Source organism: Pelophylax lessonae (genome assembly GCF_965119305.1).
Source record: "Pelophylax lessonae genome assembly, chromosome: 5".
Classification (NCBI taxonomy): domain Eukaryota; kingdom Metazoa; phylum Chordata; class Amphibia; order Anura; family Ranidae; genus Pelophylax; species Pelophylax lessonae.
The window spans coordinates 107,715,868-107,740,506 of NC_138772.1; positions in this window are offsets into that span (position 1 = coordinate 107,715,868).

Consider the following 24,639-nt stretch of genomic DNA (forward strand, 5'->3'; position numbering starts at 1 on the left):
GGCGGGACTTGCGTATGCGTTTGCTTCTGCGCGCGAGCTAACGGGGACAGGGCGCTTTAATTTTTTTTTTTTTTTTTTTTCCTATTTATTTTATTTATTATTTTTTTATTTTTACACAGTTTAAAAAAAAAAAATGTTTTGATAATTTTTATTCCTATTACAAGGAATGTAAACATCCCTTGTAATAGAAATAGGCATGACAGGTCCTCTTTATTGTGAGATCTGGGGTCAAAAAGACCTCACACCTCACAACTACACTAAAAAAGAAAAAAAAAAAAAAAATTGTTGAAAGAGGAAAAAAAAAAAAGCAAAAAAAAAAAGCGGCCCTTTAAACCGGTTGCTAGGCAACGTCTTTTGACGTAGCTCCGGTCCTCCAAGACCATAGAGTTGAGTGAGGGCCATCTTGCCCTCACTCGACTTCCTGTCTCTGAGGATCCGGGACCGGATAGTTTTCCCCGCTGCCGGCGGGTCCGGTAAGCTGGGAAAACGTCTGGGACGCGGCAGGAGGGGGGGGGGGGCACCTCTTCCCCTGCACCGTAAGGGTAATTCCGCGGCGAATCCGCCACTGGGACCACCCTTATCTGAAAGCCGACCGCCCGCCGTTTCAAAAAATACCGGGGTTATGGGGGCTATCTGCTGCCATAACCCCAGTATTTAGCTTTTAATGGCCGACGCATATAGTCGTTAGGCGGTCAGTAAGTGATTGCATGTATATGGCAAACAGGTGACGATGACTGATGGGGTGACAGGTGACGATGACTGATGGGGTGACAGGTGACGATGACGGATGGGGTGACAGGTGATGATGACTGATGGGGTGACAGGTGATGATGATTGATGAGGTGACAGGTGACGATGATTGATGAGGTGACAGATGACAATCACTGACCGGGTGACATGTGACGATGATTGATGGGGTGACAAGTGACGATCACTGATGGGGTGTCAAGTGACGATGATTGATAGGGTGACAGATGACGGTGACTGATGGGGTGACAGGTGACGATGACTGATGGGGTGACAGGTGACGGTGACTGATGGGGTGACAGGTTACGATGACTGATGGGGTGACAGATGACGATGACTGATGGGGTGACAGGTGACGGTGATTGATGGGGTGACAGGTGACGGGGCGATGGTCACTGATGGGTGACAGGTGACGGGCGATGGTGCACGGCGGTACTGTTGGCAGTCTCTGGTGACCGGTGAACTTTAGGCTACATTCACATGTGAGCGTATCGATCGCGGGCAGAATCACTGCGATTCTGCCCGCGATCCAGAAATCATTGCAAATGGCGGGACGCCTGTGCGTTGCCCGCTGTGCGATGTTTCCGCCTGCCGAATCGCGGTAACATCACGCAAACAACGCATCACGCCCCAAAGAAACTCTTGTACTTTTTTGGGCGTCATGCGATGTTTGCGCGATGTTACTGCGATTCGGCAGGCGGAAATGGCGGCAACATCGCACAGCGTTTGGGGTGCTATTGCAAATCACGGGCAACGCACAGGCGTCCCGCAATTTGCAATGATTTCCGGATCGCGGGCAGAATCGTGGTGATTTTGCCTGCGAACGCTGTGCTCACATGTGAACGTTATGGGTGTCAATTTCTGGGCACTGATGAGGTGACTGTTGGGTGACAGGTGACATTGGGGGGGGCTGGGGACTGTGTGGGGACCTTTATTAGTGTGATTTTAGTGTGATTTTACTTTTTACATGTGTACAGAGCAGTAACTCACTATTTCTAGCTCTTCTCCCCTCATACTGGAAGCTGTATGAGGAGAGAAGAGCTAGTAACAGTGAGTTACTGCTCTTTGTTTACATTTTGTGATCGGCTGTGAATGGATTCACAGCCGATCACATAGTAAACAGTCACTGTCAGTGACTGTTTACTACTGCCGGTGACAGCTGTGTTCCTACGGAACACAGTGCCACCGACATGACCGCGCTGCGCGCTCCCGATCGCGCATGCGCGGTCATCTCCCGGCCGCCTCCATTGTGATCGGCTGTGTCATTGGAACACAGCCGATCACGTGGGAAACAGCCATGCCTATTGGCTGTTTCCCCCCTGCCGGTGACCGGCTGTGTCCCGGGGACACACCGACACCGGCAGTGCACGGCGGCGCGCCCGCGATCGCGCGCCTGCCGTGCTTGAATGGGCGGACGTCATATGACGTCCGCCCAGGATAATAGCCGCACCGTCCCGCCGTCATATGACGGCGGGCGGGCGGTAAGTGGTTAAGGATGTCTACACTATAGAAACGCAGTCCAGATGTGTACTGGTTGTGTTTGTGCATGCACATTTTTGCTGCGTTCGGGTGCATTTTTGCTGTGTTTTCAATGCGTTATTCCCCTTCTTTTTACCAAAGTTTCAGGGGAGGTTTGCCATAATGCATTTTTGCTTCATTTAGATGCATTCTGGTGCCTTTTTGATGCATTCTGCTGTGTTCCAGTACAGTTCTGTGCAGAAAAAAGCAACATGTTCTACTTTTTTTTTCTGCACCGAAACTCCACTACACTGGTGTGGCATTGGAATCCATATGTCTTTGCGTTTATGTTGCAGAAAAAAAAACACTGGACTGCATCTGGTGTGAACTTACCCTAAATCTAGTGAAAACCTTTTTTTCCTGCTCACGTTAGACCTATAATCATGTTACACTTTTGGAAAGCAGAACCTTTTTTATAGAGAAATGTTGACTTGTGAGAGTTAAAGTAGAAGTAAACCCTCCTATGGTTTTCAGCCAAGGAAGCTGACATCTTTCTTGGCCTATGTTTGATCTTCAATTGCCATGATGCTGCACACCAGCCACTGGATGGTTTGACAGTTTGGTTGAGAGCACAACCAATGTGACAGTTACATTCCCGCACGTCCTGGAAATGTAATTGTATGTAATTGTATGTATGTAATGAATGTTTTTTGAAACTGTTAAATGGATGGGTTTACTTCTGATTTAACTCCTGTCTTTGCTGCTTCACTTCTACAATATTTACATGCAAGAGACAACCAGCAAGGAAGGAGTTCAATGTTGGCACACTATGATATTGTTTTTGTTTGTATTGTCTTGCAACCTTTCAGCCCATTCAGACTGGCACGATCCGACTTCGAGGGGCGACCTGTGCACCGCGACTTCGGCGCGACTTGCAGGGACTTCACATAATGAAAGTCTATATAAGTCGCTCCCAGGTAACCCCAAAGTAGTACAGGACCCTTTTTCTAAGTCGGAGCGACTTGTGTCGCTCCTATTAGAACGGGTCCTGTACTACTCAATGGCGAGCGACCGAGCGCGACTTGTCAGGCTGACAAGTCGCCTGACAAGTCGTGCTAGTCTGAATGGACTCTTAAGCCCCTTTCACACGGGCTTTTCGATCCGGTCCGCCTGTCCGTTTTTAAGGCGGGCAGGATTGGATGCTTCATGCAGCCCAATGGAGCAGCGGATGTAAGCAGAGACATTTCCGCTGACACCCGTTGCTATCCGATCCGATCCTGTCCCTGAAATCTGGATGGATGGAAACTCTATTTTCCATCCGTCTAGAGCACAGGTGTCAAACACAAGGCCCGCGGGCCGAATCCGGCCCTCCTGGCCATTTTATGTGGCCCTCGCACCTCTCCTGTAGCTGCATGAGAGCTCCAGTCCTCCTCCAGACCTTATACTTTCTGCTTTCCAGCAATGCCTCCAGCTTCTTCTCAGCAGCATCACAAGGTAATCGATGTGCACTGTGATGTAAAGGAGGTTGGGGGACTCAACTTGTGATGGTGGAGAGGCTCTTGACGTCTTATGTAAGGGTAGGGGATGCTCTGGACATCTAGTCTAAAGCCCCGTACACACGTTACGATCGTCGGCCGAACGATCGGCCGTCTTTTGTCCAGGGCTGTCGTGTCTGTTGAAAACTGCAAAAGACTGCACACAAATTTTGTCGGCCAACAGCCGACTGCAGAAGTGATGTCATGTGATGGTTAACTTTCCTTGTCTTTTTTCTTTTCTGAGCATGCCCAGTCTTGCTAATCGGCTGTCTGTCGGCCGAAATCTGTACTGACTGGCGAACAATCGGCCGTTCTGGTGACGGCCAACAAATATTTTAATGCCTGCACGACAGATTCTGTTCGGCCGAAAATGCGCTGTCGGCTGACGGAAGCATCATACTAACAAGCCTACAATCGGCCGATCGGTCGTCGGCCGAATATTTACGGCCGACAATCGGTACGTGTGTACGGGGCTTTACAGATACAACCGGCCCTTTTGAGGGCAATCATAATGCTGATGCGGCCCACGATTAAATTGATTTTGACACCCCTGGTCTAGAGCATCAGATCGGATAAGATCGGATGAAAACGAACAGGCGGTCCGTTTTTATCTGATCCCCCATAGAGGAGAGCGGGGTTCTGACAGCTCTGTCTCTGCAAAGTAAGTGGAGACGGACCTGTCATCCGCCTGCTCAGCAGGGATTGGCGGATCAATCCCCGCTGAGCAAAACCGAGTCCGTTGGGCGCACTGCCCCCATGTGAAATGGGCCTTAGGGTGGGCATACATACCTCAAATTTTGGCCAATTCCTGCTGAATCCTATAAAATTTGAGCCATTGGTTGCATTGTTGGCTGAACCCAGAGCAACAAACTTTGAGTGAAGAGTCAAAGGAAACCAGTAGAAAACTGTAGGCCCAACAATGACTGTGATGATTCCTCATTCATGCTGTTTTCTGTGGATGGGGGAATACAACAATTTCTCTTGTTTGTTTTGTGGCAGTTTAAAAGAAATTGTGTGTTAACAGCGTGACCATAGTCTTTAGTATACTTTGCATCAAACGTAATATGTTAAGCGTTGCGTTAATTGTACCTTATCTTCTCTGTTACAGCTGACACCAGGGGGAAAAGCTGAAGTGACCGGTGTTAGTGTGGGGGACTGGTTATTACAGATTGATGGAGAGAGCACCACAAATATGACTCATATCGAGGCCCAGAACAAGATCCGAGCCTGCAGCAACAAGCTGGCTTTAGTTCTGAGCAGGTAATGAACATCTGATTGGTAATAAGTAACCATTCACAGACGGCAGCAATCCTTTTCATTGAAAAAGTGCTTGGATGTCAGAGCTGAATAAAAAGACATTTGTTTTCTCTCTGCAGGTTCTCACTGGGATTGAGTAATCAGCCAAAGGTAAGTTTCTTTCATGGTTTATACAAGTTGATGAATGGTGCGTGGGTGTTGTATGCATTACTGAAGGAGAGGGAGATAAAAGAGGAGGTGGTTGTCTTGGATGTGGTTATTTTTATCCATTTGTATCTGTGTATTTTTATCTGTCCTTGCTTCCTTCCTATTAGTGGAACTTCAATCTGTCTGCTTTTTCTCTGTTGCTGATCTTAAATGTATACAAAATGAACCTTTCTCCTGTCCCCTTCACTTTATACTGCAGCTTTTTGCCTCTGGCTGTGGCTAGCCTGGCACCAAACCCCTTGCTGCCCGCTGTCAGCATGATTCGTCTTCTTTCCCTCCTCTACTGCATTCCTGGAGCTGCATGTGCCCTTCAGGGTAAACACAGGCTGGTTTATTCTAAGCTGCTAGAATGCCTCCGGTGATCTCATGGGAACACGGCACTTGAAGAAGATGAATTATCACTAACATATTAAGTGAACTTGGTGCTAACCCAACTCCTGAAAGATATTGCACATGCAATCACAGATAGTTGCTATGATACCTTAATGCTCAGGGAGTTTAGCATGGAAACTCTGACCTCCTTCATAGATTAATAAATTATAACTGTAGACTATAAAATCACGTATTTGCTGTAGGCTGCCCATATCAGTAACATTCATACCGTACACACCTTGAACAGCCTGTTTCTGCAGTGGGTATGGCCAGGTGTGAACATGAAGGCTGTAGAAATCATGTTAGGGAGTAATTACATGCAGCTAGAGAAGGATGAGCCGCTATGAATGCAAGCCTGTTTTCCGTCCAGGGCAGCTCATTTGTCCCTATCTGGGACAACATGTGGACAGCTGCAGATCCTCACAGCCTGTCATTGATTTGTATAGGCTGAGTGGGTGCAGCTGAATGTAAACATCTGGCCGTACACACTACAGGAATATGCTGATCGGGGTGGTGTACAGCTCTAAATGGCAATTTGAATGAGCCCCAACACTTTGTTTTTTAACCATTAAACATTTTGCAAATACTGTTCCAGCCAGTAGAACTATCACAAAGGCACTTCCTTTAAAAGGGTGACCTCACTCTTCTATCTGCAGTAAAATCATTGCATTGTTGTTCCCCTTGCTACTGCTGTAGTTGCTTAAGCCTAGTACACATTATCAGGTTTTTTTCGTTAAAAAAACTGACAGCTCAGGTGAGAGCCGCTGTACTAGTGACCCAACCATTGGCTGACAGCGCTGATTGGAAGCCAGTCATCTGCTGGTTTTCCAGCGTGCTCCTCCAACAGAAGCCGGGAAAATGGTTGGCTTCTGTCAGATCGGCTGCCATGCACACAGGCCAATTATTGAACAGGCCGATGTCGCCCGGCATTCAGTCCAAGTGTACTAGGCTTTGGAGGTTGGCACCATTGATAATCTTATAAGTGAATAGCCATGCCTGGCTCCACCCACATCCTATTAGATTGAGAGCACATAGCCTTATCTGCAGGAGCTTAGGGAAATGGTGTAAAAGCCCTGTGCAGTTACTCCCACCCCATCCGGCATGGTCTACCAGGGAACATGTGAAATTTAGCTTTTCAGCTGATTCAACCATTATTAATTTATTTTATGTTGTTTACCAAATTAACTTGCATCGAAAATGGCTGTTTATCACTTGAAGAAAATGTAGAGGCTCGAAGTTTAATCTATAAAATAGTAGAGCAATCAATGAATGTGTGCAAGGTGACATATCATGTTGCTCATTGCACTCGCTAGAATTGGCCTTATTTTTTTACTAATCTTTATTGGTGTAACTAAAAATTAGATTTCTCTAACTGGAATCAGTTTTGAGACTAGATAGTGAAAACACTCATTTCACTGTATAGATGGTAAGACCTGAAATTGTGTTCAGAAAACACATTGAAGTGAATTTCTCCATTGCCAGAAATACATCACTATCTTGATTACCCTCAGAAATACCTTGAAACATGGATACATGTCAAGTCTTTCATTAAAATTGAACAAAGGTTTTCCATATGTATGACCTGCATCCACTACTCATAATATACTGTAATGTATGTGTGTATAGACTTTTTTTATAGCCCTGTCTGAAGCCAGACTGATATTAAATATTGTTGCATGCGGTTGCTTTAACATCTAGAGTACTTACGCCCATTCCCTTCATCCTTTTTAAATGGATGTTGTTACAATTAAAGAAGCTTATAAAGTACAATATAAACATAGCACAATTGTCAGTCTACTGGTTGACAGTTGCTAAAGCACAGTTTAATTATAAATTGGCATTTGTTTTTCATAAAATACTTGTTTTCCCCCTTTTTTGCATCTCTGAGCTGCTGATCTCCTCCATTACTTCTTAGGGCTGCCATAAAACTATTAATTATAAATTATTAATTTCAAAAATATATATAATTTTTGCAGTATCCTACACCTCTCCCCACTTTATGCATAGTCCTGAAGTTTGCTTTTTAGAGTGAAAACTAACTGTTATAAAGGCATGAATTCAGCAGTGTTTACAACATAAAGAAGCAGATGCACACCATGTTTGATGCACCTGCTGAAATTTTAATGGTGGAACAAATATATCTCAAGTTGACTGCTAAATGACAGTTGCTATGATGAGCCCTTGCATAGTTGTGAATTTATATGACAATGAGAACAAAATAGAGATACCATGACAACCTGATTGCTAAATTGGCAACAATTAACAATATCAGGGAAAGTTTTGATTAGGCTATCTGACTTTAGAAAGTATGTGTGAAAGCATCAGGAACAGGAAGGTTTTTTTCTCCCTCACTGTTTTTCCTGATATCAGTGGAACAAATATTGGCAGGCTTATAGTTCAAATTGTGGTTACTTAGGGCAATCAAATTTTATTACCTGCAAAACAATTCACCAATTACAAGTAAGTGAGACAGCGCTTACTGGCACAAGATGGTTAGTGTACGTGTATATGTAAAAATTACCAGACAGACACAAGCAAAAAAAACCAAAGTCCATGTAGTCTTTTATCTGCTGGAAGGTGATGGCAACCAGAAGGTAAACAGGGGCCAATTAGATGATGCAGCTGGTGGTAATTGGGAATAGATACACACAAGCCGGCAGCTCCCATGGAGGTATGGGATTCCTCAGAGACAGAAAATGAAAGGAGAAACAGGGCACCCTTTTTCTCCTTTCAAATTTTGTTACCTCTAAGCCTTGTACTACTTTATTAAAGGGTTTCTAAAGGAAATAATAAACCCCCCCCCCCCCCAAAAAAAAAATATTATATAAACATGTTATACTTACCTGCTCTGTGCAATGGTTGTGCACAGTGCAGCCCAAGTCCTCTTCTTTTTGGGTCCCCTGCAGGTGGTCCTGTGTGTCCATTCATACACGGAGCTTGGCTCGGCCCACCTCCCACTCTTTCCTCATTGGCTCCCTGTCTCTGATTGACAGCAGCAGGAGCCATTGGCGTGTGTGTGAGCCAATGATGAAAGCAAGATCCAGAAAAGCCTGGTTCGCTAGATCAAGATGGGGCTCAGATAGGTAGGAGGAGGGGCTTGGGGGTTGAGCCTTTAGAACTACTTTAAATAATTCTGTCCTGGCTGACAAAGGTTACTTACAGTATATAAAAGAATGATACCACGCTAATACCCAAATGTGAAAAAAATCAGAAAGTTCAGCGCTAGGGAAAAAAAAAAAAAAAAATATATATATATATATATATATATATATATAAATATATATAGATAGATAGATCATATATATATACTCGTGAAAAATCCTAAAGTTTATGATGAAAAATCCACAGAATCACAACAGAAAAGCCCAAAAAAAGGTCCACATTCCAAAAAAGGTGCTCAGGTGAAAGTGCTGGAAAAATTATATGAAGACAAAGATGTCCAGACACTGGTAGTTACATAGAATTTAAAGCAAAGAGTAAAGCAAATATTTCAATTTAATCTAATGTAAATAGGATAATGAAAAACTTAAACTGTCTTCACACATGCTCGTCTAATCAAGTGCAATGGTCAGTTTTCATTTATATTACATACAAAGGTTGTCTGATTAAAGGTGACTCATCCATTCACAGCTCAATCTGTGTGGTCATATTATTTCCATTGAGCCTCCTTAAGAAAAAAAAGTCAAAGAGCAGTTATAGAGCAGGCATATTTACCTAATCTAGTTATATTGTACACTTTTGTACATCTTTTTTTTTTAAAAAAAGTTAAAGATAAAGCATTCTATCTTGTAATTTAAAAGTTTTTATTTCTACTCTAATATTGCTACTGAATGTTATCTAAAATGTATATGACATTTTGCTATGCAAAGGACTTCATTCAGTACGTAGTGTGAAAATTGGGTATCAAGCATCAGATTAGCTGGCTACAACAAACAACTCTTCTTGCCAACCAATTCCTTTTCTTAATTTTAAAAATAGGGAAAAATTACAATTGGAATGATTTGTAGTTTATTTCTGTTTAAGTTTATCTGCAATTACCCTTGTTTTTTCTATTGGTTGTGTGTTCCTTTGTGTTTAACTTGCAATGCTGCATGCACTAAAACCTTGTCTGTCCTCTTTCTTCTAACATTTTCACCATTCCTAAAGAAATAAGTGTGAGTGATGGTGGGAGGGGTGGGGCACAGAATGCACAGTATGGCTGCATGATGCTTGGTTTGTCCCCTTGTCTTCTTCCAAAGGGTGTGCTTACTCCTGATACCCAAGCCGTGAAGTATAATTTTGCACCAAGCACAGCTCTCAACAAAACCGCCCGGCCGTTTGGTGCCGGGACACCACCCCCAGACAACTCTCGGGCAGCTCAGGTCACCAAGCCAGTGACTTACAACCCCCCTCCACCGTCCTATACCAACAACCAAACATCCCGAGTCCAGCATCAGAACGGGTATGTGAATGCCTTTGGCAGTGAGTCTTTAGAACTGTATACAGCACACACTATTGTTTTTTTTTTGTCTGTTTAAGAAGATCTGTTACGAAAAACAAATTATATTGTATTAAATGAAAAAAGAAGACTAATTGATAATGTAGCTCAAGTACCTGTTGCAGTGTCAGCAGGAATTTTGTGTACAGGACAATAAGTTAACTAGCTCCGTAAATGTTGCGTCTTTTGTCTACCATTGGCATATACATCTTATTTTGGTTGGAAACAATATTATGAGTTTTAGAGGCTTTATATAGTTTTTGTTGTGATCCTGAAATTTAATGGGCTAAATTATAGCTATATGTTAAGGTTGTATTCTATTTTGGAGTATAGGATGAAATATTGTATATAATATTGTTTTGTTTTCATCCTATCTGAGAAAATCTAGAATGGCCTTATTGATTATGTTGTCTGATATATTTTACCTAAAGTGGAAATCTAGTAAAAACTTTTTTAAGTTATGGATTAAGTAGGAAGCCACGAAGACTTTTTCTTGTCTTTGTGGCATGACGGAAAATTTAATTTTCCCAAAGTTAGGGTAATCCTTACGGCTTCCCTTGGCAATGTTGTTTCCATTGGGTTTTTCCCCTCTCCTGTTCTGTTGAGGGCAGTCAAAATTTAGATTTCCCCTCACTTTCTCACCAGGAGAGGAAGTGTGGATACATCCCTCCGCTGAGAACATAGAAAACATCAAAAACTGAGGTTTGAACATTTTTTCCCTCTTTGTCCAAAATGAAAACGAAAACAACTTCAGCTTTCCTTTTTAAGTATCTCTTTAAAACATGACATTGTCAATACATTATTTGATTATTGATTGCTATAAGGATATATCCAGAGATTGCGTTTATGGTTATCATAATATTACATGGGGATACAGACATCACCACTGTGACCGAAGTAACTTGAGGAACCTGCATAGCATTACTATTTGGATTTCTGCCTGTGACACCATGGTAAATGATAGATCGTAAACAACTGACTATGCTTTGGTATTTATTATTTAGCTGAATGCATTAGCTTTTAAATTTGATAAATATTTAAAAAATGTATGGCCTATTGCGGTTAAGTATAGGTTTTTATATGGAGGGACGGTAGGAACTCTCATATATTTTACTTTATTTGATAGTACTCTTGCTTGTAGTTATTACTTTAACACTTTTGGAAATCAGAATATATTTGGGTTTTTCTCTAGGTTGTCCTTTTACTTCAGCAGCAGTGACTGTGTTGTGCTTGTCCTGATAAGAATGAAGTATGATTACGATGATTTGTGTCTTCATGCACACTAGTTCTGCACATCTTTCTCCTCACAGGAGAAAATCAGCATTAAACGCCTAAAGTATGATTTTTCAAACACATTTAGGCGAATTCAGAAGTATCAAGCTATTGGGTGTTTATTCACTTTTTTTGGCCAGAATAAAAAAAAAATTTCTGGCCATTGAAAAAAATATACATGATCAAGCACTAAACGCGCCGAAATGTTCCTCTCCTGAATGCAATTTAGGTGCGTTCAAATTTCACTAAATGCCCCTACTTCTAAACTCCCCTAAAAATGTTTGTGTGCTTGGACACATAGGCTAAAATAGAGGGGGGTTTAGGGGAAAAAAAAGTCAGCCGCCTGTAAAATGGGCGTTTGACAGCCGCAGTGTGCATGAGGCTTTCTAATTAAAGCATACAGATTATTTCAGCTACAAACCTGTGACTGGGAAACACTTAGCTAAGCTATTGAGGCTGCACAGTTGTCAGTTTAACCAATATAAAATCTTCTGAAGTCTGCTTTCATTCAGTCAGCTTTTAATTCATTAATGATGACACATAAGATGCATCACAAATGTAATACACATGGTAGTCTGAGGGACATGCTGGCTGCAACAACTCATAAGTTACCATAATCATCTGTACAGCATGTCGATTTAAACCAAACCAGATCTACTCTAACATAAGGGAAACACAAGAGGAAATGGAATACATATTAGCATTGCAGTATCACTAAGTTCAACCAGAGTATTTATCCATTTCTGTCATATCTGGCTTGCCACACTTGTGGTGCAGCTGTTCAATCATCTATTTCTGCTGTTCCCTTTTTACTTTATAAGGATCAGTGTGTTATAAGTCAAAAAAATAATCAGAACTGGGAGATCCTGTGAAATTAGGAAATCACTTATACTTAAACTGACCCTGTCACCACAGCACACAATGGGAGCTGCAGAATACCGGTGACTGCAGAGTTTTAGGACATGAGTGTCGAGCGTCTTAAGGCCTCATTCACATAGGTGTAAAAATCCGTACTCCTATACAAAGGGCTGTCTATCCATTTATGTCTATTGGGATTCAGTGGCTACACGGACACGGCTGCTGGTCCCAACTTAACAGCTGTGTGTGGTGGATAATAAAGCTGTTCATTTAGAAGGCTGGTGTTTTTTTTTTGTTTTGTTTTTTGGGTGATCCTATGGTAATAGGGTCACTTAAATTGCCCTTCACTCTTGTCGATTTCTATGTTTTATCACTCCTTAAGAACTGATCACAGTTTGTTTCCTATGCAGCGTTATGGTGGCCATAAACATGCAGATTTCTTAACCTGCCCATTGCAATTTGATTGTACAATCTCTGTACTATCCCCTTTGCCACTTCCCCCAAATGGATGTACCCATTCATCCTCAGGTTTTAGTGATTCTACTAAGGTCATGGCTTCAGCTGCAGTCATGACTCCAGTATCTTTTTTTTTTTTTGAGATGGCGATGCTTTAGAATGTAAAAGTGATCTCAGCGACTATACAGCTGCTGGATCACTTTTCACTTTTACATATGGCAGAATGTGTTCTCCCCCTTCGGCCACCTTCGCAGGCTCTTCCATTCCACCAGGGAGCCCAGGACTGAAACTGATGGTTGGTTGGCACAACATAGATATGAAGGAGGAACTTCCATTCCTCGATCATCTCTATAGTCTATAAAACTATAAACGGCAAGGATTTTGTCACTTCCAGTTTTAGTTTGTTGTTAAAAAGCAACTACCGGCTTGTAAAGCATCTGATCAAGCCAATCTTGGCTTGATCAGATGCTTTTGAAGGCAGAGGAGAGACCTGGGATCTAAAGCTGCCCAAAGACGCAGCTAAATTGAATGGGCAATGCAATCCATCTATGGGCAGGATCAGGGGCAGACTGGCAACTTTCAGCCCAGGGGGCAAGTACAAACCAGAGGCGCATGGTGCAGCGACTCGCCCCCCCTCCCACTCTCCCAATCCTCCTCCTGACCCCCATTCCAAGCTGAAGCCCTGCTCCAGATACTCTCTACATACTGGCTGAATCCGGGTTCCTGACCTGGCCAGCAGGGGAAGGTTGGGGACAGCTGGGACAGCTTGGTTGGGGCTGGCCAGGGCAGAAGAGTCCCCGGTAGGGCATGGAACTGGCCTCTGCTCAGACACAGTTTACACCATCCATGCTGGGGGGAGGGGGGCTTGCGCTTTGTCCTTGTCTTCAACCGGCACTCAGTAGGTCAGCAGCATGGACTTTTTACTTCTCTTCACCAGGAATCCTTTAGGCATGTCTGTGGCAGAAGCAGTGCAGCCTTTTTTTATGGGGCATCATGGCGGCCCAGGGGGCAATTGCCCCTCTGCCTCCTGGCCCAGTCCTCCCCTGGGCAGGATGGTTGTACTGAAGTCAATCCATCAATTGACTTCAGTACACCCATCCTGTAGTCGCTGGCAGTGATCATTGTATTCTTCCGATGGGGAAGGCTCCCCATGCTCCCTACCAGTGTTTAAAGGAAAGACAATTGCATAATGTATGGCCTGCCTTGTAGAGCCAATATCTCACAATAAAGAGTACCTGTCTCTGCCCCAGCTATCACAAGGGGTGTTGTTCATCACTTGTGATAGCAGTAAAGATGATAGTTTACAAAATTGTATTCAAACAAAATAAATATTAAAATAAAATGTAAAAAAAATGTAGGCATCCTTGTCCCCCCATGCTCATGCACGCATATGTAAATAGCGATCGCACAAGAGGTATCCCACAAGTGTATGTCAGAGTGAGTGCAGTAATTGAAGCACCAGACTCCCTGTGTAACTCTAAACTGGTAACCTGTGAAGACTTTTAAAGCGTCGCCTATGGAAATGTTTAGGTAACATAGTTTGTCTCCATTTCACTGGCATGCGTAATTTTAAAGCATGATATGTTAGGTATCTATTTACTCAGCGTAACATCATTTTATACATCATACCAAACAATAGGGTATTATATTGTCTTTGTGTGCACTAAAATGTATTAATGTGCATTTAAAATAAAAAATTGCGTTTGAGAAAATTGCGTTTTAATTAAAAATTACAACAACCAATATTTTTTCCTCCAAGGCCTTTGATTTCAGAAAATATATACAGGTAGGGTTCATTTACTGTAGAGTGCAAAATCTGGTACAGCTCTGCATAGAACCAACCAGCTTCCAGTTTTCTTTTTTTTTGTCAAAGATAAACTGATTAAGCTGAAGTTGGAAGCTCATTGGCTACCATGCACAGCTGCACCAGATTTTGGACTACCCAATTTTAGTAAATCTCCCCCATAATGTTTGGAGGTTCTAAGTAATTATCTAGTGGAAAAAAAATGCTGATTTTTACATGTATGTGAGAAGTGTCAGAATTGGCCTGGGGTGAAGTGGTTTAAATTTTCCAACATTATGTAATATTATAAAGTGCCTGAAAAATCAATTTAGATTGTATACAATCAGAAAGACACTTGCCTAAATAGTTGTTAGTAAATCTGAAGGAGATTTTACAAAAAGAATGTAACTCTTGTGGCTAGATTACAAAGAGCAGTGAACCGTGGGAGATCTCATTATACTCAAACCTTCAGCAGGGGAACTGTTTTTGGTTAACCCTGGCATCTTTTGTTTAGTTTTCAGGAAGGTAAGATTTCTGCAGAATTTTATGGAGACATTATAAAGACTAATGCTGACTCAGTGGGTGTATTTAGTCAAGCAATGAGATCACTGTCTGGCTGTCAGGTTATCTGTACTCTGGAATCCTGATTGCCTCACATCACTTCTCATGTTTGTACTCCAGTGCTGAGGGACAGTAGCAAATGATTAGCATATCTCCAGCAAACTGAAAACAGCATGTTAGCCCAGAATCATTTATGGACACATCTGGATATGATTTTTATTTTTAAATCCCATAAGACCCCGTTCACACTGGGGCGACGCTACTTGCCGGGGCGACCTCACAGGTCGTGGTGCGCAGCTCGCACCGCGACCTCGGAGCGGCCGGCACGGACTTCATATCATTGAAGTCAATGCAGGTCGGTCCAGGTCGCCCCAAAGAAGCTCCGGACCTTTTTTCTAAGTCGGAGCGACTTGTGTCGCTCCTATTAGAACGGGTCCACAGCTACTCTATGGCAGGCGACCTACGGTGACCTGTCAGGCGACCAGGCCGCCTGACAGGTCGCCCCAGTGTGAACGGAGTCTAAGAGTTATTTTTTTATCTAAACAAGTTCTTTTTGGGGTGGCAACATTGTTTCTTGAGGATCACTTTAACTAACTCTTCACTGTAAGGGCGATGAGGATGTGGAACTCTCTTCCACGATTGGTGGTAGCTGCGGGGACTATGGCTACTTTTAAAAGACTGTAGGACATATATCTCATAGATCACAACATTCAGGGTTATGGGAAATGATCACACCACTGAAACACACACATCTGCACAGGTTAAACTGGATGGACTGTTGTCTTTATTCGACCTCAACTACTATGTAACTACCTCAATACAGGACACTTTCTCCTCCTTCCAGTCCCGGCCAATTTTTAGTTTCCAGCGCTGTCACACTTTGAATGACATTTACTCAGTCATGCAACACTGTAACCAAATGAAGCTTTTATCCTTCTTTTAGATAAAAAGAGCTTTCCTTTGGAGGTATTTAATCATCACTGAGTTTTTTTTTTTTTTGCTATATAAAGAAAAAAATACTGAAAATGTTGAAAAAAAAACAAATTTTCTTCATTTCTATTATAACATTTTGCAAATAGATATTCTTTCTTTATAAATTTAGGCCAAAATATATTCTGCTACATTTTAATGGTTACACACTGACTTGGGTTATTTTTATTATTTAGTCTGTGTGAAAGTTATAGTCTAGAAACTATGGTATATATATTTGAAAATTGTTTAAATGAAATGAAGAAATAAAAAAAAATAAAAAAAGTTATTTTTTTTTTTTTAGTCACCAAAGCAGTGATTGGAAATTGTAACTGTAAAATTATTATAATTTTTTTTTCAATTTTTTTTAAAACCTTTTTTTTTTCAATTTCTATTTTTTCTCCCTCTTTTCTTTTCATTTCATGGTTCCCCAATATTAAGCAGTTGATTTCCAGGCAACAGTTGATTCTGTTCATAGTTTTTATGGAGTTGTCTGAACTTTTTCATGACAAATATCATTGTAAATCTGTGAACATCAAGGAATTCATTTTAAAAGGTAAATTGTATTGTTTTAACATTTAGAAAAAAAAAAAAACACTTGTACAGTTAAGACATATACAGAGCACAGAACAATTGAACATATGTCCATACAATATAGCGCCTAAGTACAAATAAGAAAAAAAAAAATGATTTACATATCACATAAATCAGACAGCAGACAGACTTTTGTAAATATATATAAAAAAAAACATCTGGTGGTACAGTTGGTAAGTCCAGCCTGGGGGACCAAAGTTTTTTAAACTTCTTTCAGCATCCTTAAGCCTCATGTGTTAGTTTATACATAGGAATTACTTAAAGCGGAGCTCCAGCCCTCCCACCAAAAAAAGCAAAGTCAGCAGCTTAAAATACTGTAGCTGCTGAGTTTTACTATTAGGACACTTACCCGTCCAGGGATCCAGCGGTGCCCTCACCCAAGTCGATTCTTGAATCGGCTGTTGGATGCTGGGGCCACCATCTTGGCTAAGGGAAACTGGCAGTGAAGCCTTGCAGCGTCATAGTTGGTTTCCCATTGCTCTTTTCTCAGTGGGCCAGCTGTGGTGAGGGCCGAATTTCTGGCTGAGTTTGCCACAGCGAACATAGCAGGAAATGGGAACGGGTACCTGTCAAAACCAGGTACCCGCTCCCCCCCACCCACAAGGTGCCAAATGTGGCATCGGAGGAGGGAAGATGGCAGACAAGAAGAACTTTGCCTTTTGGGTGGAGCTCTGCTTTAATTGATTCATTTATGACCAGTTGAGTTGTGCAAAAACTGGATTAAGGGTCCTTTCACACTTATGTAAAACAGATTTTCTATTGTGTTTAGGGCTGGGTTCACACTTGTGCCATGACAGACATCGCATGTGATTTGCACCGCTTTGGTGGGCAGATCACATGCGATGTCTGTGCGATGTGAATTCAGACATACAAACTCTATGGCTGAAATTGCATCGCATTCGCTCCTAAATGGTGGGGGAAATTTTTTTTTGGGTTTGCACAGGAGTCGGATCGCATGGGTGTTCACACCCATGCAATCTGATTCCTGTACCATTTCATAGTTCGCACTGTAATCTGAAATCCGATTTGAGGTGTCAATAACTTTACATTGATATCCACAGCGGTTCGCAGATGTCAGTGTTGAACCAGTGTGTGATTCAGGTGCGATGCGGGAACCCGCACAGGAATCTCAGGGTTTCCTGCATTGCACCAGTGTAAACCGGGACCAATGGTGCTAATTAACATTCGTGCAGTACGCTGTTGGGTGAAATAGTTCATTTTTGGGAATGGAAGCACTTGTATGACACTTGTATGCACTTGCATGACAACACGTCTACCCGAAACACAAATGCTTAGCTGTAAGGCCAGCCTAAAGGTATTGTCTTTGCTGCTCCTAGAAAACAATAAAATGCTTGCTCAGATGTTATACTTGTTAATTTTTCTCCTTTTCTAATCCAAAAAAAATGCATTTTATAAATGAGCCTTAAAATATAGGTGCTGTCCAGTGCAATATCTGTCTTTCACTATGATCACATGGGAAAGAATGGGACTATACAGCAACCTGTGCTTTATACATTCAGAGCAAAGTAAAAGGTTTCCTTCCATCTCCCTCTTCCCAGCATATACCGGTACTCACTTTTCTTCACTCCCCTCCTCTTCATTCAGCATCAGGAGACAATGAAATACCCGGTGCTTCTGTGAATGGAGACACATGTGACCCACTCCATATGACAGCGCTGCTCCATTTGGCTCGGTCACATGGGGAGTCTATAGACTCTGACAACAAAGTGTCCACACGTTAAGGGACCCAATGGATCTCCCCCTCCCCCCCCCTTTTCTCAGGGCTTAGCTGCAATGAAATGTTTTAGGGACAATCACAGGGGTTTGCTTGCTTATTGTGTGAAAAGACATATATGATCAGCATAGTGAATCAATGTGATCAGTGACTTTACACCTGATTTATAGGAGAAGCACAGCCACAGTAAGTTAGGACTCCAATGACCTATAGCTTTTGTCCTGGGTGATTGAATGAGGAGGACAGACCAGAGGAGAGAAAGGAAGGTACATGCAAGCAAAGCATATGCCTCTTGTGAATATAACTTTCACAACATTGTAGAAAACCATGGAGAAGGCTTAACTCATGGTGTACCACTTCATTATTGTGAAACTAATGTTACTGAGAGATAAAAGGGGAGGATTTACTAAAATTGGTCCACTCAAAATCTGGTGAAGCTGTGTATGGTAGCCAATCAGCTTCTAGCTTGTTCAATTAAGCTTTGACAATAAGCCCCTGTTCACATCGGCGCGATTTGACAGGTCAAATTGCATGTCAAATCTCAGCCTAATGCCCGCAATGGAACCATCCCAATCAGTGCGACGCTGACTTTGGGGGCGGCTTCAATAGACATATGTACATCAACCCGCACAGATGTCTTTCAAGGTGCCCCCCCGAAGTGTTCAGATGAAGTCCCACGATTTCAAAGCCACGTTCAATGTGAACGAGGGCTAAAACCTGGAAGCTGATTGGTTTCTATGCAGAGCTGCACCCGTTTTTAGTAAATCCTCCCCCGCCCCAAAGTGTAAATAAAGCAAAAATGTTTTCTCTATTTAGTTTTGGATAGAGTGGGCAAGGGTTAGAACCTCTATTAGTTTTTATTGTTGTCTGTGTCTCTACTAAGTAGATTCATCCTCTCTCTTTGAGAGACTAGTAATGCCGAGACTGCAAGTGAGGGACAATTACATTTTGTGTTGTTACCAGAAAACCAACAGAAGGGACAATTCTATTCCTAACTGGGGAGAGATATATTTCTTCTGACATGATATTTATTTTTTTTAATGAACAGAATATCAGGAAATAAAAGCATAATATCCCCAGTTGGGTGGGGGGAGGGGGTTTTTAACCATTTTTTACTAAAACAAAACCGTTTTAATTGCATTATTTAATTACGTTAATTGCATATGTACATTGGGCCAGTGTGACATGGCCACCCCCTTCCCTTCCCTCCTCCCCCACATCTCATGTAATTAGAAAAAGAAAAAACTTTGCATTCATTGAAAAAATACAATGTGCTAAGTGAACGACCCCCTTTGTTCTGGGTGCAGAGGGCAAGCCGCTTGCAAAGAATTTAAGCAGGGCCTGGAAGATCGCAGCTATCCCTGTAGTAGTTGTGACCACTATAATGATCCTCAGTGTCCCCAGCAGCTCATCAGGTATGAGATATGCCTACTTACATTGTACTATGGTGAACCAATGTAAGTATGCAATACAGATAATTCCTAGAGTTCAGCTTTTATGCTCCTGTAAACAGGGACTTCGTTCCCATGGGAACTCTGTTTGAAGTATTAAATGTTTGCATCAGATAATATACATGCCACAGAGTAAAGGGCCATACACACTATACAATTTTCTTTAGATTTTTTCCTTCAGACTTACCAAAACCATATAATATGAGGTCAGACCTGTAAAACAATAAATTATTTTCCGCGCTGTGATGTATATTTTGGTGAAAAAATAAAAACAATGTATAAAACCTGAAGCTGCTGCTCACTAGGTAAAATACCAGAAAAAACTATAAACATAAATAGACAGCGCTAACAGGTGACAAAATGGGAAATAAATTATAAATATATATAAATGTGCTACAATAATTAATTGGTGCCCTAAAACATTGATGCTCTAAAAAAATTGATTGGTACAACCAAAAGGTGTATTTATAAACAATACATATATAATAAATAATAAAGTGCTATGATTAAGTGTCCATAATATAACCATTAAGGTGCAAAGTGATTTGTTAAGGTGCAGTCCAATAAATGTTTCTTCAACAGAAAACTAAAGTGCCAAACAGGTGCTCGAATCCATAAAAGTGCCCAAGTGCTCTTCAGGAAAAAAGGCCCCCAATGGGGATGCACTCACCAGATTTTGGGTAAAAATGAGCCTTGAACATGTATAATGTTCCTTGATCGGATCACAGGATCAATGCAGCTACCCTAGCATATGAGATATCCCTCAAACGGATGGATGGATGACATGCACCTCATAGACTGGCTCCTTAATAATTCGTCTCCTCTCTCTCTCCCATGTGTGTTTCAAATACAAAGAGAGAAGCCATACATAGTGAAGCCCGTAGTATTTATTTAAAAACAGAATGGTAAGAATAATACTCACAAAGTATCTTTAAAAAATCGGCAATGAACAGCATTAAGCAGCCTAGCACAGTCAATCCTCTAATTTCCGTGTCGCTGCCGGCGTGCGTTCCACGGTGGTTAACAGGAAATGACGCTGCAAAAATGTCGCACTTCCTGGCAGCGGAGCTTTTGCAGCGTCATTTCCTGTTAACCACCGTGGAACGCACGCCGGCAGCGACACGGAAATTAGAGGATTGACTGTGCTAGGCTGCTTAATGCTGTTCATTGCCGATTTTTTAAAGATACTTTGTGAGTATTATTCTTACCATTCTGTTTTTAAATAAATACTACGGGCTTCACTATGTATGGCTTCTCTCTTTGTATTTGAAACACACATGGGAGAGAGAGAGGAGACGAATTATTAAGGAGCCAGTCTATGAGGTGCATGTCATCCATCCATCCGTTTGAGGGATATCTCATATGCTAGGGTAGCTGCATTGATCCTGTGATCCGATCAAGGAACATTATACATGTTCAAGGCTCATTTTTACCCAAAATCTGGTGAGTGCATCCCCATTGGGGGCCTTTTTTCCTGAAGAGCACTTGGGCACTTTTATGGATTCGAGCACCTGTTTGGCACTTTAGTTTTCTGTTGAAGAAACATTTATTGGACTGCACCTTAACAAATCACTTTGCACCTTAATGGTTATATTATGGACACTTAATCATAGCACTTTATTATTTATTATATATGTATTGTTTATAAATACACCTTTTGGTTGTACCAATCAATTTTTTTAGAGCATCAATGTTTTAGGGCACCAATTAATTATTGTAGCACATTTATATATATTTATAATTTATTTCACATTTTGTCACCTGTTAGTAGGGTTGAGCGAACACCTAGATGTCCGTGTTCGACGGGTTCGGCCGAACTTTAAAAAAAAGTCCGGGTCCGTGTCCCGGACTTTTACCGAACTTTTCCCGGACACCGAACCCCATTGAAGTCAATGGGGACCCGAACTTTAAGGCACTAAAATGGCTCTAAAACACCAAAGGAAAGGGCTAGAGTGCTGCAAATGGCAGCAAAACGTAATTAAGAGCATGGCAAGTGCTCTGCAAACAAATGTGGATAGGGAAATAACTTAAAACAACAAAAAAAAAACAGAAAAATAAAACAATGTTCTTCTTCATCTCTGAAGGACGAGGCCCATATGGAGTAGGAGGGAGGTTGAGGTGGTGGTGGATGTGGCGGTGACATAGGCGTGCGCACAGGGTGTGCTGGGTGTGCCTGGGCACACCCTAATCACCTAGGGCACATAGCATTGCCAGTGAGGAGATGGGAAAGATCTCCCTGGGACCTGCTCTGCTCTATTTCTCCTTGCCTACAGGTACATGGCCCCGATACATTACTCTCCCTGCTGGCAAACACATGCATGTGTATTTCAACTTTGGGGTGCACACCTTAATGCAATAGGCTGCGCACACCTATGGGCGGTGTAGGTGGAAGCGGCGGTGGAGGAGGACCAGGGCCGGATTAACAGCATCATGGGCTTGGTGCTGAGGATTTTGAAGGGCCTTAAGGGCCGTGCCTTGCCATGCACCCAGAGGAGGAAGGGTGCAGCCATGCATGCCTAATTCAACATGGGATGCTGTCTCTGAAGCCCATAAACACATCCATGCATCGCCAACTGTCCCTCCTTGTCCGGCCTTCACGCTGTGTGGGGAGGTTCTGAGGGTGCTGCCTGGGGAAGCGAGCATAGAAGCCAGACTTCTGTGTTTACAAGTGACAGAAGAGCGGTAACAGTGAATATGGCCAACCCGGGGCCTATATAAAAGGTAGGGGCCTGGAGCTGCAGCTCCAATAGCCCCTACATTAATCTGGCCCTGAGGAGGAGGACGAGGTAGCCAACACTGCTTCTTTTCAAAAATTTTAAATGAGGGTACACCCCAAAAGAGTGAGAAAGAGCAAAAATGGAACAATGGGTGGGTAAGGTCGGTATCCATTGCTATTCTGCATAAGGTACGGAAAAGTCCCGTGGGATCCATGCCTGGTTCATTTTAATGAACGTGAGCTTGTCCACATTGTCTCTGGACAGGCGGCTGCGCTTGTCTGTTATAACGCCCCCAGCCGTGCTAAATACCCGTTCAGATAATACACTGGCTGCAGGGCACGCCAGCACCTCCAAGGCGTAAAGGGCAAGCTCAGGCCATGTGCCCAATTTGGAGACCCAGAAGTTGAAGGGGGCAGACCCGTCATTCACTACATGTAGGCGTGTGCACACATACTGCTCCACCATGTTGGTAAAATGCTGCCTCCTGCTAAGACGTTCCATCTGAGCTGCTGGTGCTGCTGTTTGTTGTGGCGTGCTGACAAAGCTTTTCCACATTTCGGCCATGCTAACCCTGCCTTCTGAGGTGCTGGCGGTGCCCTGGTTGCGTTGGCGACCTCCTCCTCCTCCTCCTCTGCCTTGTGCTTCCACTGTGGCCCCGCTGTCAGATGGGAATGCCAGCAGCATGGCGTCTACCAGCGTGCGCTTGTACTCGCGCATCTTGCGATCGCGCTCCAGTGAGTGAATTAAGGACGGTACGTTGTCCTTGTAACGGGGATCCAGCAGCGTGGCCACCCAGTAATCAGCACAAGTTAGAATGTGGGCAACTCGGCGGTCGTTGTGGAGACACTGCAGCATGTAATCGCTCATGTGTGCCAGGCTGCCCAGAGGCGACGAAAGGCTGTCCTCTGTGGGAGGTGTATCGTCCGTGTCCTCTGTATCCCCCCAGCCACGCACCAGTGATGGCCATGAGCTGGCCTGGGTGCCACCCTGCTGTGAACATGGTTCCATCTCCTCCTCCAGCTCCTCCTCCTCCTCATCCTCCTCATCCTCCAGAACTGTGCCCCTGCTGGACAATTGCGTCCCTGGCGTTTGCGTGTGCAGGAACCCACCCTCGGAGCCCCTTGCGAATGACTGCCCTGAAAGCCTTGGAAATGTTACCTCTTCATCCTCCTCCTCCTCCTCATCCTGTGCCACATCCTCTTCCATCATCGCCCGAATTGTTTTTTCAAGGAGGCATAGAAGTGGGATAGTTAAGCTGAGAACGGCGTCATTGCCACTGGCCATGTTGGTGGAGTACTCAAAACAGCGCAACAAGGCACACAGGTCTCGCATGGAGGCCCAGTTATTGGTGGTGAAGTGGTGCTGTTCCGCAGAGCGACTCACGCGTGCGTGCTGCAGCTGAAACTCCACTATGGCCTGCTGCTGCTCGCACAGTCTTTCCAGCATGTGCAAGGTGGAGTTCCACCTTGTGGGCACGTCACATATGAGGCGGTGAGCGGGAAGGCCGAAGTTACGCTGCAGCGCTGCCAGGCGAGCAGCAGCAGGGTGAGAACGCCGAAAGTGCGCACAAACGGCCCGCACTTTCTGCAGCAGCTCTGACATATCGGGGTAGTTTTTAAGGAACCTCTGCACCACCAAATTCAGCACATGCGCCAGGCAAGGGATGTGCGTCAAACCGGCTAGGCCCAGAGCTGCTATGAGATTTCGCCCGTTATCACACACCACCAGGCCGGGCTTGAGGCTCGCTGGCAGCAACCACTCATTTGTCTGCTGTTCCATGCTCCTCCACAACTCCTGCGCGGTGTGTGGTTTGTCCCCCAAACAGGCAAGTTGTAAAACTGCCTGCTGTCGTTTACCCCTGGCCGTGCTGAAGTTGGTGGTGAAGGTGTTACGCTGTCCGGATGAGGAGGCGGTAGAGGATGAGGAAGCGGAGTAGGAGGAGTTACGAACAGGAGGCAAACTGAAGCGCCCTGCAATCCTCGGTGGTGGAAGGACATGCGCCAAATTGCTATCCGCCTCAGGCCCATCCGCCACTGCATTTACCCAGTGTGCCGTTAGGGAGATATAACGCCCCTGACCGTGCTTACTGGTCCACGTATCCGTAGTTAGGTGGACCTTGGCACAGATGGCGTTGCGCAGTGCACACCTGATATTTTCCCCCACTTGGTTGTGCAGGGAAGGGATGGCTTG